Raw genomic sequence first — 5,886 nt, 5'->3', positions numbered from 1 at the left:
GAAGTCCAGCCCTTGGGGCGGCGCGCCTGGCAGAGCGCCCAGCAGGCCCCTCTGAGGTTTGAAGGCTGGCGCCCCGCGCCTCTCAGAGCACCAAGGACGCCAATCCTTCCCATTCATTTCCCACTTTTTCATGCATGTTCCTTGGTAATGTACCTATGTTTCATAGTTGTTTCCAACACTCCAAGGTACGTCTAAACGTCAAGAACTCATCCATAAACATGTGATCATATACCTTGAATCCATAATCCAATTCAAAGCGAGTTAGGATCAAGTCAAAGTGAAGTTAAGAGTCAAGTCTAGAGGTTAAGAAGCAAGTCAAAGCAAGTCTTTAAAGTTTTCCAAAGAGTCTTTATTGAACGTTTTAACTTCATTTTAAGGCTCAAGTTTCAAGTCAAGTAAAGAGTATAGAGTTTCAAGCTAAGTAAAGAGTCTCAAGTTTCAAGTTAAGTCAAGAGTATAAAGTTGAGTTCATTTCTCAAAAGCTATTAGGGAACTAAGTATTCCCAAAGAAGTTTATAAATGTTTTTACATTTAAGTAAGCAGGGAACCATGTTTTCCAAAAGAGCCTTTGGGCTAAGTTTTGAGTAGTTATCTCAACTAAAGAAAGATGTGTTTAAAGACACTTATGAGCCAAAGTATTTTTGGAGTAGTATTGAGCACCGAATTGGGGACACGAGTTCATATTAACTCAACTCTCCATAAGAATCATGAAGCCAACATGGGACTTGACGGGTCATTCTTTTTAGATGATCATGTAAGATTAAGCTAGTGGATCCACTAAGTAAAGTAAGGTCCTATATCACGGCAAGGTATAGGATGGTCCTTGGGCAACGTGAGGTAAAATGTTGTATCATCACTAGGGCTCATAGTGGTGGTTGTCGGTTAAAGAATCTCCCACAAAAGTTATATTACTTTTATATAAGTAAAGTTGAGTTTGTTATTGTTTTATCATTAACGAGCTAAGTTGTTTACACTGTTTTACAAGCTATTATATATTGCATGTGTCTTATTGCTTTATATTGAGTTCGGTTATTCATGAGTCGAATAGAGCCAAGGTAAGTGTTCTCATGTACTCCTTTCAAGCTTGAGTTGTGGTTTAGCTTTCCAGCTCGCATACTCGTACATTCCATGTACTGAAGCCAGTTGGCCTGCATCTTATTATGATGCAGACGTAGGTACCCAGGATCAGCATCCAGCACGCCGTTGATCCAGTTGAGCACTCCAGAGTCAGTGGTGAGCCTCCTTACTTTCCGGAGGACTTAATTATTTTGTTCTCTTAATTTTGTTTTATTAGGATGTTGCGGGGTCTGTCCCAACATCCATCTCAGTATTATAGAGGCTTCATAGACAGTCAATCAATTAGTGTTGAGTCTCTCATCTGTGTATATATATAAATATTCTATTTTGAGACTCGAGTTGCTTTTTGGCCAGATTTTATCAGTTGAGTTGTTTTATGACCTTTCCTTGCATTGAGTTATTCTGTTGAATTAGGTTCCGCTGAGTTAAGAAAGCTAGGCCAAGGGTTCGCTTGGGGACTATCAATGGTCTTCGAGTGCCGGCCAAGTCTAGGGTGTAGGCTCGGGGAGTGACAATAGATGGATAGTATATTTCTTTAGTCTTATTCATTTCAGTAGTATACGTTTAAGACTTGAGTTGTCATTTTGGCTAAGTTATTATCTCTTAAGTTATTGCATGAGATATGTTTCCTATGTTTAAGTCTTCCGCTGAGTAAGTAAGCTAGGTCAAGGGTTCACTTGGGGCCAGCAATAGTTCTCGAGTGCCAGTCCCTCCCAGGGTGTAGCTCGAGGCGTGACACTACTGTATAAAGATGAGTGTCGAAAAAAGACCCACGACTCCTCAAAAGAATTACTAGTAACAACTCATAAAAACTGGAGTCCTCGATCTAAATACAAGGAGGTCTCACTCATAAGCAGACGAGCGGATGAAATAATCTCAACAGATTTTTGTTAAGGATCCTAAGAACCTGTATCTACATCATTAAAAGATGCAGGTCAAATGGCATTAGTACATTAAATTTACGAGTATGTAATATAGCTGAATAATAAATAACTGAAAGAAGTGACTGCAATAGATAATAATGAACTCAAGCTGGATGTAAAGAAATAAAAGAGTAAATCATTTAATGTTTTACAAAATACTTTCTCATCTCCGAACTCAACATAATAAGTGATATATAAAACTACACTTTAACTTTATTGGGAGATTCTCTAACCGACAACTATCATTATGAGCTACATGATGATACATCGTCTCGCCCATGCTGCTAGAACTGTCCTATACCTTGCCGGGATATAGGACATCCTCAACTAAGTGGATCCACTAAGCTATGCTTAAAAAGTAATAGGGAATCATCTAAAAAGTATGACCCTTTACCCATATTGGCATATATGGTTTATAATGACTTTGAGTTGTCTGAACTCATCCCAATAGCGGTGCTCAATACTACTCTCAATAATATATACCCATGCTCATATGTTTAAAAACATACTCTTCCTCTGGTTTGAGATAATTGCTCAAACTACCCTCTTAAAAGAGGTAACTGCTCTTGAAATATCTTTTGAACTAATAACTCATTTAGAAATCTCAGTTTCACTTTTATCAATGTAAAAATTGATACCTCTGGGAATACATAGTTCCCTTACACTCTTACTCAATTCATACTTGAAAAGTCTTTCTCAGAAACATATCAAAATCATATTTTAATATGATCATTGATGACTCGAGAAGTCATACCGCATAAACATTGATGGTATATCTAGATACCATACTGCTCATACATTGATGACATGCTCGATTGTTATACTAATCATGTTTTAGAAACTCTTTTCTCAAAACTCAGTTTAAGAACTCAAGTGTTGGCTTTAAAAAACTTTTCAAAATTTATAACTCAAATCTTAGGGTTCATGTGGAATTATGGACATGAACGACTCAACTCAGGGATCTTAATAGCAATGTGGAAACTTAATACTTGGAACTCAAGAACACAAAACTCAGAACTCAATGATACTACTCATCAAAAAATTACTCAATTCATAGGGTTCATGTTAAATATAGACATAACGAATCAACTCAAGAATCTTAATGCATAACATATAGCAATTTAATAATTAGGAATAATTTGGAAGATATGAACTCCGGTAAGAGGATATAATTTGGAAGAATTGATCAATCTGTTATTATTGCGGAAATATTGTGGATTAACTAGGTTTGGCTAGGCTAATCATTCAAGCAAAAGCAAAGAGAATTTTCTCATATAAAAGAAAAGAAGAAAGTGTACAATACTTTCAAGCTCTTAAGACTATATTGTAAATCCAGCACAATACTTTAGTATCTCCAACTATATAGAACCCAAACAGTCCCAAACCTATAAGGAAAAAGTCTTCCCTATCCTAAAAGGATGATATATTCCTTTCCCAGATCTACTAGGACAAAAAATCTCAAGTCTGATGATAACAAGAAGTTCACTCAAATCATTGAAGACACAATACAAAGCTTGGGACAGGGAGGCAAACCAAGTAGCAGATGGTTTAGCCAAGATTGCGTACAATTAAAAGTATATAATCAGTTACAACAAGCTAGCAAAATGGGAAAACAGGCCCATCAACACTACAATTGAGACATATACTAATTACTTAACGGAACCTGTGAAAGCTAGAATAGTCTGTATAGTTGTGAGTATGAGGAGTATGATGGCTGCCACAGTTGAAGCTCCTACCCAAGGACTACTAAAATAATTGTGCTTCAAATTTGCCTTCATTCTGTTCCATGGTTTTTCACTATATTCAATTGCTTGTTCGAATTCCTCATTGTAATAGAAGTTGGGATACATTGTGACCCCATTTCCGATTTTGTTGAAGAGGTTAGCCACATTTTTGTCGTCTCCCGTCAAGTTCACTATGATTCCTTTTTGGCGAAGCAAATTAATATATTTTTCTAAGTCGATAAGATGATCCATGAAAGTAGCATAATCACTGAAATATTTAGGTCGTACATCAGATAATTGTTGCTCATAAGCAATGAGATTTCACAAGATGGTTTCTGTATCATCATCGACTTGAAAACAAGGGATTGTCATAAATCCATTGTTGAAATTTATATCAAATAAACTTATGTCATCCCCAAGGTTGTCTTCGCCCAATAATCTATTAAAATATCCAACTTCAACGAAGCTAACTCCAACTTCAGAAAGCTTTGTTGCTTTTGGCATGACCTTATGCGTCATTATGTCATTTTTTGACTTTTTCATGAGATTTTGGCCATGACATGAAAATATGTGTATTGCATGAAGTAAATGTTTGATATTTTCTTCATACATTTTGTCTTTCTAAAGGATTCAGGGGTCATTTTTGGATAGTCAAGAAAAAAGGTAAACAAATTATTCGTCAGTATTGCCAATGGTAATTCATCATCTTGCTTTGTCATGTCATGAAGTTGATTGAGAACAAAGAAAGGAAGTTGGTTTTCTAGTAACATCAAGTCTCGAAGTATTTGATTATATATGCAATCAACAAAATTGATGATGTTGTCTTCTTCTTCTGGATACTTTTTAGTACACTCCCGAATAAACTCAACCACAAAACAACCATCAAGCAACAACATTTGCAAAAATTGACTAGTGCCCCAACTATCATCACATTGATCTTCTATATCATCATAACACTTGATTGTTTCCTTCTTTAGTATCTCCAATTCATTGATGCAACTTTCCACACCAAGTCCCTCTTTTCGTTGAAGAAATCGTTGTAGGTACAATTGTTTGTACTTTTCCATTGGACGAAGTTGAGGATTTTTCTTATGGTAAGGACCGATAGAGATCATCTTTGGTGTATAAGCATCTGGATTTGATTCACGTAGCCCCACATTTACTTTGAATATCGTACACGATTTAATAGACAAATTGTTCAAATCCTCAAGCATTTCATCAAAGATTTGATTTACAGAATTCATTGTTTGTGACCCAATGGATCTTGACCATTTGTTTCCTTTATCTCGATTATATGATCCACTTTCCTCCTTTCTTCTATCTGTAATGGAAAAGAGTGATGGTTAAAATTTTGCATAACAAGTTACCTTTCAAAGTTTTTCTTCATATGCTTAAAATTCTTAACTTTCAAAGTCTTTTGTCCCCCTCTATATATTCCGTTTGGCTTATGATATATATTGCCCCAAAATTTGGACAAAAGGAAAAAAAAAGATAAAAAAACTCTTGAAATGCACCGATTTGTAGGTGTAAAACTATGGTTAGTGAACATGTTAGGACAATGAGGTAGACCTAAAATTACGAAGAAGGTGATTTAGTAATCTCTTGAATTCATGATAGCTAAAAATTAAGGTACAATTTTATTATTATTTTTTTGTATAGATGATATCAATTAACTGTTTATGTATTTTAATCAAATCGAAAACTAATTTGTAAAGTTGAGAGATACCTCATTTTTTTCAGTTTGAAGAAGTAGTGGAATTTGATTATCTATTGAGGTAATCTCAATGGAGTATGCCATCCCTCTTTCTTCAACTCTAATTCCTACAAAAGAATGTCAAATTCATATTATTATTAATTCAAAGCAATCTATTCATTGCACAAATTGATATGAAAATAAAAGACAGCAATTAAAAGGGAAATTATATAACATCAACTCTAATGTTACTATATGAAAATAACTTTACTATGTGTTGCCAAAACTTCTAGAAAAAAAAAATAATTTGATCTAAGTAAAAATAAAAGATTCGGATGTCTCTTTCATTTTCTGGTAACTTGCTAATTTTAACGTTTCACAAGACATGTTTACGATCAAAAGATTAAAGAACACTTTGGTACATATTATATATTTCAGTTTAAAATTATAAGATTCAAAACTCTTTTTA

General features: G+C 34.7%; 1 pseudogene; it reads right to left on the bottom strand.

The window, feature by feature from the left end:
* Positions 1 to 3,649: 3,649 nt before the first annotated feature.
* LOC125818748 (UPF0481 protein At3g47200-like) lies at positions 3,650 to 5,522 on the bottom strand (annotated as a pseudogene).
* Positions 5,523 to 5,886: the final 364 nt, after the last annotated feature.

Source organism: Solanum verrucosum, unplaced genomic scaffold (genome assembly GCF_900185275.1).
Source record: "Solanum verrucosum unplaced genomic scaffold, falcon-dt-bn FXZP01000252.1, whole genome shotgun sequence".
NCBI lineage: Eukaryota > Viridiplantae > Streptophyta > Magnoliopsida > Solanales > Solanaceae > Solanum > Solanum verrucosum.
Note: the sequence above shows the minus strand (reverse complement) of the source record. Positions and strands in the feature narration are given on the sequence as shown.